This window comes from Balaenoptera borealis (genome assembly GCF_965194805.1).
Source record: "Balaenoptera borealis genome assembly, chromosome: 14".
Taxonomy (NCBI): domain Eukaryota; kingdom Metazoa; phylum Chordata; class Mammalia; order Artiodactyla; family Balaenopteridae; genus Balaenoptera; species Balaenoptera borealis.
Window position 1 is genome coordinate 59,581,484 of NC_138875.1, and position 14,519 is coordinate 59,596,002.

The 14,519-nt window shown below is 43.4% G+C and overlaps 1 protein-coding gene across 1 annotated transcript in view; it reads left to right on the forward strand.

Moving 5' to 3' along the window:
- The window catches only part of LRRC30 (leucine rich repeat containing 30), an 87,060-nt gene extending 72,884 nt beyond the window's left edge, over window positions 1–14,176 (forward strand). The window contains exon 2 of the mRNA XM_082353609.1: window positions 7,980–14,176. The gene's annotated coding sequence lies outside the window, so the exon portion shown is untranslated. The remainder of the gene's footprint in view (window positions 1–7,979) is intronic.
- Window positions 14,177–14,519: the final 343 nt, after the last annotated feature.

Genomic DNA, 14,519 nt, shown 5'->3' on the forward strand with positions numbered 1-14,519 from the left:
GTATTTACCCAAGAGAAAAGAAAGGATATATCCATACAAAATCTTGACAGAACTGTTCATAGTAGCTTTATTTGCAAAAGCCCAAACCAGGAAGCAACCCACATGTCCATTAATAGGGGAATGGATGCAAAATTGCAGCATATTCATACAATGGAATACCACTCACCAAAACAAAAGGAAGGAACTACTGATACCTACCAACAACATGGGCAAATCTCAAAGTATTTACACTGAGTGAAAAAAACCAGATGAAAAAGAGTGCATACTTTTATTTATATAAAATTGTAGGAAACGCCAACTAATTTACAGTGACAGAAAGCAGATCAGGGGTCGCCTGCAGGCAGGGGGAGGGGAAGGGGTGAGAAGGAGGGATCACTAAGGGGCATGGGGAGACTTGGGGATACATATATATAACATATGTTTAGCATCTTGATTATGGCAATGTTTCACTGGTGTATACATATGTCAAAACACCAAATAACACAATGTAAATATGTATATTTTATTATATATCGATTATATCTGAATGAAATAGTTTAAGAAAATAAAGAAATTGTGAAACTTATTAGTGACATTATAGTTGCAAAGAAATCTAACCTGGCTATGCAGGCAGCCTCCCTAAGGACTGCGTAAGTGACTGTTGCGGTCCTTCTCTGCCAGAGTGTGTTCGGGTAGAGGGTCCAGAGAGCCCCTCTTCTGCCTACCCTGCAGACAGAGAGTAGTTCTCTTTTATTGCTATGTTCAACCCTATGGCCTGCAGCCTCCACTCTGTTGTGCTAAAGACAACGAGCCCCATATTGGACCATTTGAGGTGCTGTAAGCTCCTCCTTAAGGAAGGGTTACGAGCTGTGGCCTACCCCTTCTGTCCTCCTGACACCCTAGTTTTGGCTCAAATTCAGCAGTGAATACACATCTATTGTATGAGTGAATGAACAAATGAATGCTTAATGTAAAAAACACAAATTTCCCGGTGATTCTACTACATAATAATATGCACAGGTTGTAATCTAAATCTTAGTTCTAAGAAAGTTATTTAGAATTAGCAACATATTTGCCTACATAAAAAATGAGAGCTAACATTTATCATACATCTGCTATGCTAGACACTTTTCTAACTTTTTTAAAAGCATTTTTTAAATTGAAGTATAGTTAATTTACCATGTTGTGTTAGTTTCAGGTGTACGGCAAAGTGATTCAGATATAGTTCCCTGTACTCTACAGTAGGTCCTTGTTGTTTATCTCTTTTATATATGGTAGTGCATATATGTTAATGTGAACCTCCTAATCTATCCCCCACAGCCCCACCCGCTATCCCTTCCGGAAACCATAAGTTTGTTTTCTATGTCTGTGAGTCTACTTCTGTTTTGTAAATAAGTTCATTTATATCATTTTTTAAGGTTCCATATATAAGCGATATCATATATTTGTCTTTCTCTGACTTACTTCACTTAATATGATCATCTCCAGGTCCATCCACGTTGCTGCAAATATCATTATTTCATTATTTTTATGGCTGAGTAATATTCCATTTTACATATGTACCACATCTTCTTTATCCATTCATCTGTTGATGGACACTTAGATTTCTTTCATGTCTTGACTATTGTAAATAGTGCTGCTATGAACATTGGGGTACATGTATCTTTTCAAATTAGAGTTTTCTCCAGATATATGCCCAAGAGTGGGATTGCAGAATCGTATGGCAACTCTATTTTCAGTTTTTTAAGGGACCTCCATACTGTTCTCCATAGTGGCTGTATCAATTTACATTCCCACCGACAGTGCAAGAGGGTTCCCTTTTCTCCACACGCTCTCCAGCATTTATTATTTGTAGACTTTTTGATGATGGCCATTCTGACTGCTGTTAGGTGATACCTCATTGTAGTTTTGATTTGCATTTCTCTAATAGTTAGTGATGTTGAGCATCTTTTGACTCATGCTTCATCTCATGGAATTCCCCAAAAGCACCCATATTAGTTTGCTAGGGCTACCTTAATAAAATACCACAGATCGGGGAGCTTAAAGAATAGACATTTATTTTCTCACACTTCTCGAGTCTAGGAGTCCAAGATCAAGGTGTCAGCAGGGTTAGTTTCTTCTGAGGCCTCTCTCCTTGGCTTGTAGATGGCCATCTTCTCCCTGTGTCTTTACATGGGCCTTCTTTTTGTGTGTGTCTTTGTCCTAATTTCCTCTTCTTATAAGGAAACTAGTCGTATTGGATTAGGGCCCACCCATAGGACCTCATTTGATTCAACTATCCCATTAAAGGCATCTCCAAATACATCACATTCTGAGGTCCTGGGGGTTACGACCTCAACATACGAATTTTAAGGGGACACAATTCAGCCCATAATAGTACCTATAAGATCAGTTATAACTATTGTTTTCATTTTACAGAGAAGAAAACTGAGGCAAAGTGTTGCTGAACTGTCCAAGCTCACACCCTTAACCAATGTCAGAGCCTGGAAATTAATACGGGTGGTCTGAGGCCTCTAGAACCACATTCTTACTAAACACGCTGCCCTGAGTCACAACTGATCCAACTGTTCTCAGGGTGGGCACATTCTCAGGCTCACCCTCAAAGCCTGATTCGTCACAGTTGGAATCACCACAGTTGGAATACTACTCAGAGTCTCCAAAGACCTGAGTGCCGGAAGTATTCAGGCATAAAGGGGAGACATTGAGATTGGAAATTAGCAATGGGGGCTCCACAAGCAGCAGCTCTGGGGTGTTGGTAGGGTGAGTGGCAACCGGAATATTTGGTGGCCGCAGCCCTTGTGACATTGTGAGGGGTCGGAGGACCAATGACTGCTTCTATGTTTCTATGTATTCATCAAGTGGTTTACTTCTGAAGCTGCCTGTATTTACAAGAGACAAACGAATAGAGCAGCAGGCATAATTAATATGCCACTGGGATCTCAAAATAATATGTGGATTGTTTTAGGGCTTTTAATTTACTTTAACTTTCTTAATGTACTGTAATATACTACACAGATATATGCAATATAATTTTAAATCACTGGAGGCTTTCTTTTCTGATAGTAATTAATTTCACAGCGCAGCAGTATTTGACTACATCTCTCAGGCAGCCAACGGCACGGATTCCTATTTTCCTCCACTTAAAATGCTCTCAGGAACCTGTCTATTTCTCTAGGCCATTTTTTTTTCCTGGCCTGTTTGTATCCTGTGCAATATTTAGATGTGTCAACCCCAGCTTTTGTTTTGTCTTTATTATGAAGTAATGCACATTCTGAAAGGTTTTTATAAAAGAGCCTATGTGAAACCTAGGGCATTGAGGGATACCCCCCATCCGTGTGGTTTCATTCAACAAATATTTAGGCAGGATTCTAGGCATTGGAAATGCAGCTGTGAAAAAGCTGTCTCGATGACCAGTGATGTATGACAGGTGAGGACAGGCCTCCGACCTAATCATGACTCTTCTCTCGGCCACTGGAGAAGATGATCCCTACAGAGGAAACGCCCAGGTGCAGGAAAGCCAGGCTGGGTCTGCTGGGGAGAAAGTCCAGAATATGAAAAGTTGCCTGGCCCTGGAAATGCTCTCTGCTCAGGGCTGACCCAGCACCCAGCCCTCCAAGCCCAGTGGTCCCTGCATGGTGGCTTTCAGCCTGTGTGCGTGGGTAGGGAACACATCTGGCTGATTTCTCCTCCACCAGCGGCATGGGAGTTACATTTTATGTGTGTAACCCAAATAAATCTAAACCTTCAAGTTCTCAGTACAGCATCACATGCCAAAGAAACACCAGTCAGCTCTCAAAAGGAGCAATTCAAAGCAATTAAAAAATCTGAATACATTTTCAAAAAAGACCAAGAAGGGATTTCATTCATAAATTTGAGCAGAGTTGTTAAAAATCCATTTTTACCATCTGTCTCCCCAAAGCCCCACTCATAGCACAGCAGCTGCCTCCGTTGGCTTCTCAAGATTCTAAAGGAGATGGGGTGGAGGCAGAGAGCTGCATTTGAACTTTTCACCAAGCCTGAGGTGTGCCCATGAACGCAGGCTGGCTCGGGACAGAACAGGAGCCTCTGACTTCTGTGCCATCCTCCTGCTCTGGGAGATCAATGCCTGACCCCCAACCTGGTCCCGTAGAGGATGGGTCCTGCCCGTGCTGCGGGCTGCCCTTCCCTTGGAGCCCTGCTATGCTGTCTGTTTCTCCTGGTGGAGTTCTTGTCGAGGGGAGGGCAATCACTGGAGGCTTCTTTCCTGATAGTAGGTGACTTCATAGCACGGCGCTATTTCTTGGGCTGAATCTCTCAGGCAGCAGATGGCGTGGATTCCCTCGTGATCCTCTTCACTCGGCTTTGCCTACACCTAAAGGAAAACTGGCTCATGGCGGGGAGACAGGTGTAGTATGGGGGCAGCAGGCTAGGCTAGGCAGCTAGGCTTTGTCCTGTCTGGTACCAAGTGACATCTAAGCTCAGGCTGGAGTGTAAACGTGTCCTGGGCTTTCCAGGATGCCTTCCAGCACTGGGTCAGCAGGAACAGCAGGACGCTTCTGTTGGTCCATCTTCTTCTCCCCATTCTTATTCTGTCCCTTCCCATCATTCATGACTATTAAGATACGTTATTTTGGGGGACTCAGCCTCTCTTCTCCCTGCAATCCTTCTCTCCCTCCGTGCCATCAACTCTTAATTAGATCTTCCCTCCCACCCCTAAGTCTACAGTCCATAAATTTGTAAGCCAAGAGTACCTTCGCGTCAAGCTCCTCTACACCCAAGACACTTGATCATGTTTGGTACCTGCTTCTAGGCCATTGTCAAAAGCCAAGGAACAGGAAGGTTTGGGAAGCCTCATTGAAAACCTTTATTTCTTAACAAGAATGAGTGATATTATGTATAAGAAGTCTAAATATTTTATATTAATTGTATTAAAAATGTTAACTTGATACTGATTATAGATTTTTTAATTTTGACTTTTTATTGAAATATAGTTGATTTACAATGTGTTAGTTTCAGGTATACAGCAAAGTGATTCAGATATATATATATATTTTTTTTCTTAGATTCTTTTCCCTTATAGGTTATTACAAAATATTGAGTATAGTTCCATGTGCTATACAGTAGGTCCTTGTTTGTTATCTATTTTATATACAGTAGTGTGTATCTGTTAATCCCAAATTCCTAATTTATCCCTCCCCCCACTTCCCTTTTGGTAACCATAAGTTTGTTTTCTATGTCTGTGGATGTATTTCTGTTTTGTAAATAAGTTCATTTGTATCATTTTTTTTTTTAGATTCCACATATAAATGATGTCATATGATGTTTGTCTTTGTCTGGCTTGCTTCACTTAGTATGATAATCTCTAGGTCCATCCATGTTGCTGCAAATGGCATTATTTCATTCTTTTTTATGGCTGAGTAATATTCCATTGTATATATATACCACATCTTCTTTATCCATTCATCTGTCAATGGACATTTAGGTTGCTTCCATGTCTTGGCTATTGTAAATAGAGCTGCTATGAACATTGGGGTGCATGTATCACTATTGGTGAGAATGTAAATTGGTACAGCCACTATGGAGAACAGTATGGAGGTTCCTGATTATAGACTTTTTGATACTGATTATAGATTTTTTTTTTTTTTTTTTGAAATTAACAAAACAAGAAAGGAGAAAAATTTTCAGAATTGTATGGGGTTCCCACCACTTTTGCATAGTACAAAAATAACCATGTATCTCATTGAGTATGCCAAATTAACTTTGTTTAAGTTTCATTTTATTACAAAAGAAAATAAAGGAGTATTTATTATGGAGAGAGACCTAAAGTTGATACATTTCTACAGCGTTTCATTATATATGTATAATATAAATATATATGTGTATATTTGTCATAGTTTGGTGTATATGTATCATGAGTTCTGCTATTGCAGTTGTATTTTCTGCTCAAAACTATAAAAAATTTAGAGGAGCAACTACCCTGGTGGCGCAGTTTTTAAGAATCCGCCTGTCAGTTCAATATCAAAAAAACAAACAACCCAATCCAAAAATGGGCAGAAGACCTAAACAGACATTTCTCCAAAGAAGATATACAGATTGCCAACAAACACATGAAAGGATGCTCAACATCACTAATCTTTAGAGAAATGCAAATCAAAACTACAGTGAGGTATCACCTCACACCGGTCAGAATGGCCATCATCAAAAAATCTACAAACAATAAATGCTGGAGAGGGTGTGGAGAGAAGGGAACCCTCTTGCACTGTTGGTGGGAATGTAAATTGACACAGCCACTATGGAGAACAGTATGGAGGTTCCTTAAAAAACTAAAAATAGAACTACCATATGACCCAGCAATCCCACTACTGGGCATATACCCTGAGGAAACCATAATTCAAAAAGAGTCATGTACCACAATGTTCACTGCAGCACTATTTACAATAGCCAGGACATGGAAGCAACCTAAGTGTCCATCGACAGATGAATGGATAAAGAAGATGTGGCACATATATACAATGGAATATTACTCAGCCATAAAAAGAAACGAAATTGAGTTATTTGTAGTGAGGTGGATGGACCTAGAGACTGTCATACAGAGTGAAGTAAGTCAGAAAGAGAAAAACAAATACCATATGCTAACACATATATATGGAATCTAAAAAAAAAATGGTTCTGAAGAACCTATGGGCAAGACAGGAATAAAGACGCAGATATAGAGAATGGACTTGAGGACACGGGGAGGGGGAAGGGTAAGCCGGGACAAAGTGAGAGAGTGGCATGGACTTATATACACTACCAAATGTAAAATAGATAGCTAGTGGGAAGCAGCTGCATAACACAGGGAAATCAGCTCAGTGCTTTGTGACAACCTGGAGGGGTGGGATAGGGAGGGTTTGAGGCAGATGCAAGAGGGAGGGGATATGGGGATATACGTATGCATATAGCTGATTCACTTTGTTATACAGCAGGAACTAACACAACATTGTAAAGCAATTATACTCCAATAAAGATGTTATATATAAAAAAAAAAAAAAACTAGCTGTGGATTTATAAATAAATAAATAAATAAATAAATAAATAAATAAATAAAAGAATCCGCCTGCTACTTCAGGGGACACGGGTTTGAGCCCTGGTCCAGGAAGATCCCACATGCCGCGGAGCAGCTAAGCCTGTGCACCGCAACTACTGAAGCCCGTGCGCCTACAGCCCGTGCTCCGCAACAAGAGAAGCCACCACAATGAGAAGCCCACGCACCACAACAAAGAGTAGACCCCACTCTTTGCAACTAGAGAGAGCCCGCGCGCAGCAACAAAGACCCAACGCAGCCAAAAATAAATAAATATAAATAAATAAACTTATTAAAAAATATTTAGAGGAAAAAGAGTTTGTTAGTTGCTAATTAGCAGCTAATTGGATAAACTAATTTTAGCAGTGGATTTAATAGCTGATAATGGCTAAGGGCTTGCCACACCCAGATAATATGCTGCATTTTAATAAATGCCCTCAACGTCTTATCTAATGACTGAGCAGGAGAAGAAACTTAATTATCTATTTTAGGCTAATTTGGAGATATTTTGTAGGATTTTCCAGTTCACTGCCAGTCCTACTACAAAGACAACTCAGAAGGCCTATTTCAGAAGACATATTTCCCTATCCATATGGAACTGGTCTTGTCCTAAGGAAAACAATGTATCACAGCACGCCAGGGTACCTTCTGATAAGATGATCTTTTCAATTTTTCTAATCTCTTGCAATTTGACAAGTGAAAACTTGAAATGAGATCTCAGTATTTAATCTTGCATATCTTTGACCATTAATGGAATTCAACATTTTAATATATCTTTGGTCATCTATGTTTCTTTTTGTAAGGTGTCTTTTCATATTCCTCGTCCAATTTTTAAAGAGTATTTGTCTTCTTCTGGATTTATACAAGTTCTTTATATGGTAAAGGTTATTATGATATTTTAATCAATATAAAGCCCAAAGGTATAGTAACATAAGTTTCTGCTTTTGTAAATTTGCAGGGATGGGAATTGACTGCAACTGAATGCAATACTTCTGTTCATCCTGAATTCTGCCTTCTATTGTTGGATTACCTGTCTCCCCAAAGGACTGCACATGACATTGTTCTTCCTGGTCTTTGACATTTAAAATATTTATAATTTGGCCAAGATAAAAGGACTAGAAAAGAAAACATATCAGTTTCTCATAATGAATCACCCACAAGAGATTTTTCCACTGTGTGACTGGCATTGTATTTGCATAAAGTGAGAGGTAAGACATACGAAGTGTATGACTCATCAGCAAAAACAATTTCCAAATGTCACATTTAAGTTGCCTTTTACTGATAGCCGAATATGCAATACAGCAGGACCTCATACTCTGGACAAACTATTCTAAGGGGATCTTAGGATCCTTCCCCAGCTCCGTGGCCCCCTTGCCCTTTGCTTTGCTATGCTAAATTCATCTTTGTCACCTACCTCTCTCTCTTACTTGTTAGGAAACATTTCAGACATCAAAAACACGCAGAGACTAAGTAGCAAATATCGGTTTGTCCCTACTCAGCTTAACCAACGACTATCAAAAGCAGTGGGAACCCCCTGTATTGTTCTTCATCCAAAATATCCTGTTTCCTCCCCACCCAGAAGTAACTGCAATCCTGGATGGGGTATTTATTCATCCAATGCGTGACTATACTTACCTTATGTGGTCATGAACCTTTAAACAATATATAGAACTAACTGGTTGGCATGGTTTTTTAAAGTTTATGTAAACAATATAATGCAACACGTAACTTTTATTCAACATTGTTTCTGAGATTTATCCATGTGGTTACTTGTAGCTCTAGTTATTTTTGCTGAGCATGGTATTCCATTGTAAGACTTTTATTCGACTTTCTCTCCTTGAAATTCATCTCCCACCTTCATTTTCCTCTATAAAGCCAGGAAATGTTCAGTGTCCCCCATTCATTTTCACCCCCATAATTCCAGAGCATTCAAAAGAGGAAACCCTTTCTCCACCATTAACTTTTCAAAATATTTTTCAGTGTGTGCTGCCTTTGTGCTACTGTATTACCCTTTTGCTTTATCTGCTATTATCTCTTCTTCATTCTCTATCACTTTATACACAGTGGGAGAAATGAAATGGAAACTTTTCTGTTTTTTTTTTAGAAGTCCTGACTCTTATCACCGCTCCCTCATTTGTGTACAGCTCAGTATTTACTGACAAGCAGGGCCTCGAAGTTCCCAGGCAGATTCATACTTTACTCCTACTCCAGCCAGACTGATACCCCGCCCTTGACCTCTGACCCACTGCCACCAGGCACAAAGTTATGAAATGGATGAAGTTTGTCTCCAGGAACATAAGCTTTCCTGATTTGGGGGGCTCTTTCTCTCATTCAAAATCTTAAAAAGTTTTGCTTTTGATCACAAATGAAAGCCTGTAGTGTTTTCGGTTCTATCAGAACTTCTGGCCTCTACCAACAGGAGGGGGGGGGGTCCAGGGGGCTGTCTTTGGCCTGGCATCATTGTTCCCTGGATAGCGCATGGGTGTTGGGATCAGAGAAAGCCATCTCCCATCCCAGCTGTAAGGCAGTGGCAAGTGACTTACCCTCCCTCTCTCAGCCTACATCTCCTCATTAAAAAAAATAAGTAAACTTCCTCTCAGGATTGAATAGGATTAAACATACTGCATATGCAGAAGCAGGCACCTAGAGCAAACACTAAATAACTTAGTTTTCTCATTTTCTTTCTTCCTCGATGATTCTCCCCAAAGTTCCGTTCACACCCGGGTGGATCTGATTACCTCCTCACCCCAGCATCCAGAGGGCTGGGAGTTTGACTGCATCCAGATCTTCAGAAAGGTCCTCCCTGGTTTCTTAAAACTTGGCTAGAAAAAAATCATAGAAAAAACTAAATGAAAGTTAATGTGCTGTATGGACTCAGTTTCATTAGAAATATCCTACATTACAGCTCTTGCCAGAGATGAGATAGGAAATAACCATCCCAATGCTGAGCTCCGGGAGTCATGTGGAATGGCTCAGACTTGGGACTTCAGGGTGCACCCCTTTGTCCCCTCTCCCTAAATGGTTTCAGACACGCTGGAGAACCATGGTGCCCTGCCTTCCCACTCCTAATCCTATCTTGGCTCTCAGCCAAAGATCCAGACATCTGTCCATTTCCTCGATGCCTCCCTGGTCTGGATCCATGGATCAGTTTCTCTCGCATGTTTATAACAGTGCACCTGCTTGCTTCTCCATCCAGGTGCCAGAGCTGCATTTCTCCAGAAGACTATTTGAGAAAAAAATATATATATAAATATATATAAGAATTTTTTCATTCGTAAGTAAAGTAAACTCAACTCAAATCAGCCCAGGGCAAAAGAGTATGAGTTGGGGCTTTATGGGGTCCTGCAACTTTGAAGGCCAAGGGTAGGCTGGATTAGATGTGGTTGCATCCAAGGGGCATACCTCCCCACACACACACCTGCTGTGTGTGTGTGTGTGTGTGTGTGTGTGTGTGTCTGTCTGTCTGTCTATCCTTTTCTCCCCTTTGCCTATGGTCCTCAGACAAGACTTAAGAAAGTGGCTCTTGTCAGCTCAAGCCCCTTTCCTTTCTGTTCCTGATGCTATAGAAACTGAAACCTGCCTTGCCTTAAAATCTAAAGAGGCTTTGAATTTTAATAGAAATGCAGGATCTCGGGTCAGACAATCCCACCAGAACCATAGGGGGGTCTAGAACAGAAAGAAGGGTGCAGGTGGGTGAAAAGCCTCAGATATTCTCAGGTCCAAGAGACTTCTGAGGCTCTATATTCTGAAAAAATAGTGATAGAAATAAAGAGTGTAAGTGACCATCTGAAGTCAGGTCCAAGGAGCATTCATGAGCCCCTTTCCGTTTTTGGGGTTCACCCAGCCTCTTAGCTCTCCCTTCCCAGACGTCCGCGGAGGTCACCCTTCCTGCCCCCTTGAAGGAGCCATGGCCTTGTGCTTTGCTTTGACCAATGAAATGGGAACAGACATGATGTGGGTCACTTATGAGTGGAGGCGTGTAAGAGTCAGTGTGCAATTTCCCACCCTTTTCCCCCCTGCAGCCACACATGAAGGAGTTTTCATGATGAGAAGGAGGAGCCAGAGATACAAGCGGCCTGAAAGACGAAGCCCCAGCCAGGAGAGTGGTGGGTCACAGATCACAATGGGATCTGGAGAGATGAGCCTTCGTGTCTCCAGCCCCTGAGATCTGGCTGTTATTCTGTAGCATCGCCTAGCCTATCCCAACTAACACAACTGGGTCTTGAACACTAGGTAGCTCAACCTTTTCAGTGAACCCTGTGAACTTGAACATTTCACTTAACTCCCCTGAACATAATTCATTTTTGTGAACTGTCTAAGGTCACTGCAGAGAAGAGCGTCAGTGAACTATGAGTGGAGGTGATGACTGAAATAATACCCAGGGTGTCAGACGGGCTAGATGCCCACCATACCATTGACTTGTCCTGCCCCTCAAGGAGACTGCATTTCCCCGTCTTCCTTGCAATGGCCCCAACAGGGACCACGTGCTGAGTCCTGGCTGGTGGTCTGTGGGCCAAAGAGAATCCTTGCCTCCCAGGCTTTCTTCTCCTTTTCCTTTTTGCCAGGCTGAGCACAAAGGACTCCGTCAAGGATGGAGCCCAATCCCTGAGTTATCATATAAGGGGAAACCTGGAGGATTGTGGTCCTTGAAAATCACGTGACCCACAGCATAACCTCGCCTACCCTATGTAACATGCCAAGTAAGAACTATGTCAAGGCAGCGGACCTGAGTACAGAAAAAGCAGCCTGGAAGGTTTCATGATTACGTGGGGAGCATGGGGCCACCATCACAGGCTGAACACCTGACACCCAGGACCGAGGTTCCAAACACGTGGCTTTTACTTAATTGATGATGGCCAGGCTCAGCTGAGTGGAGATCAGCTTGGAGCAAGCCACTCTGAGATGGAGCATCTTTACCAACGACTTCCAAATTTGTATTTTGCTGGCCTGTTTTGCTTCGTGTGTGAGGAACACCTGTGCTCCTCTGGTCTGTGCTCACAGGACTGTCCAGTGTCCTTTCCCCTGGGGGCGGGGCCTTCCGTGATCCACATGGAGCCAGGGCCAGAAAGATGCTGTGGGCCCCCCCTCCTTGCCTCCCTGCCCCCCATCCAACATACACGCCTCTCTTTTTCTCTCCCTCGTTGTTCCCAGGCATGGAAATGAACAATTATAATAATAAATATTAAACAATATTTTAAAAGGCCTTTAATCATGTTCTAGATTTACCCTTAAATACCCTTGGGGAGACTATACCCATTCTGAAGGAAAGTTAAAAGCTTGAACTAGGGTTTTGAAATTCAAACCTAAGACAGGTTAGATGTGCTCTGTCTGGGATTTCAACCCCGTGTGTCGAAGTTCAAAACCTTTGCTAGCTTTAATACATCCTGTTATCACTTAAATAAGGCTTGTCTTAGCTTCATATGTCTCAGGCATGGTGCTCAGTGCTTTACCGGGTGGGATGGATGTTATTCACCCAATAAAGTTCCTTCCCAAGTGGCATAGTCAATCCTTGAACCCTGGCCTGAGTTCAGAGTCCTCAGTTGTAACTGTCTTGTGTTACCCTTTGTGTCTCTGTTGTCCTGATTTGTACCCTTCAGAGGGTTGATGAACACCTCCACACCAGGGAGGGCTCCCTCTTTCTACAAAATGACCCCGGTCACAGCAGGAGGGTTGGGCCGGCATCCAGGGTCGCACAAGATGCTGAGAGGCAGGAGAGAAGGAGGGGAAGGATGAATGAAACATACAAGCAACCCAGAAGCGCTTGAATCCCTGATTATTATATTTCTGCTAGGGTGGAACTCAAGAATAATGAAGCAGGCCTCTCATCAGGTTTACTGTAGAATAAGTCATTTAATAAACACAAAACAGGGGGCTTCCCTGGTGGCGCAGTGGTTAAGAATCCGCTTGCCAATGTGGGGGACGTGGGTTCAAGCCCTGGTCCGGGAAGATCCCACATGCTGTGGAGCAACTAAGCCCGCGTGCCACAACTACTGAGCCTGTGTGCCACAACTACTGAAACCCGCACGCCTAGAGCCTGTGCTCCGCAACAAGAAAAGCCACCGCAACGAGAAGTTCACGCACCACAACGAAGAGTAGCCCCCGCTCACTGCAACTAGAGAAAGCCCACGCGCAGCAACGAAGACCCAAAGCAGCCAAAAATAAAATAAAAAATAAATAAATTTAAACACAAAACAAAGCTGCTGAAAGATGACTGTAAAGCAGTTTGTTTCATGGAGCATAAAGGGTGATTTGAGTTTTGAGTGCAAGCATTAAAACAGTTATCCTGGAGCAATTATGGATGTAAGTGACCTCAGACGGGCTCTGAATTAGCAAGGGATCTCGCCCAGGAAGCCTGAGGTTGGAAGGGGTGCCATCTATTCTTTATGCAGGCAATGCCTCTTTTGCCCTTTTACACACGAATAGAGAAGGAAATACTTCCAGGGCTACTTCTCACAACTGCGGGGGAAACGTGTCTGCATTCCTGCGCTGGCCATTGTGGCCGTTATGATAATAGACAATAGAGGATATGCCCTGCAGGTGGAACGTGGGCTGGGGAAGCAGTGTTCAGACTCCCATCGCGAGAAAGACACTCCGTGAAAGAGCTAATAACACTGACCGCTGACGAGTACTGACCTCAGCATCCGGGCTGGGCCCCGTGCAAAGTGCTTTCCAGCGAGATTTCACGGGAGCTTCATGACCACCTCTGGGGCGAGCGATTTGATTATCCCCGTCCTACAGACGAGGAAACGGGCTGTAGCTGATGTAAGCTCTCTCAGCAGCTAAGTGGCAAAGCCAGCGTTTGAGCCCATGTGCTGCTGGCTGCGGACTGCACCCGGGTCTCAGGCCAGGCCAAGGTCCTGCTGCCGCGCCTCTGCTGTCCAAGTAGCACGTCCACACCCGGCTTGGCCTCAGTCTTTCATTCCTGGGAAGATTTGGGTGGCCCTGCGAAGGGGATAGCAGCAACCCAATTTAGGGGCAGAATTAACAGGCTGTGGTGACCCCAGGGGCCCCTGCTACCCCCTTGGCCACCTCTCATTTTGGCTGCTGCTGTAGGAGATGGTCCGTGCAATGCTGCCCGTGGGACCACTCCAGGTGCCCACGGCACCTTCAGCTTTTCCAGCCTCAGGTCTTTCTCCAAGGCCCCCAGAGCTCAGTCAGCCCAAGAACAAGGGAACCCAGACATGGGAGAAGGATGTGGAAGAGGGAGGCAGCCCTCAGCCATCAGGACTGCGAGTGGGTGAGGAGAAGGGAATGGAAGGAGAATCCTGCGTGTTCCTTAGCAGGTCCCTGGAGGACTGAGCCCAGCCGCCCCGGGTAGGACCCCTCAACAGTGCCCGTTGGTGGCTTTTCCTTGTCCCCCGCCTTCGTCTTCTCATTTCTTACTCCCATACGCTGGCATCACCTAACAAAGCCCTGCACCCAAGGCTTGACTCAGGCTCTGCTGTGGGGGAAACCAAACCAAGACAGGAAGTATTTGGGGTGCAGCCCTTCCCCGGCA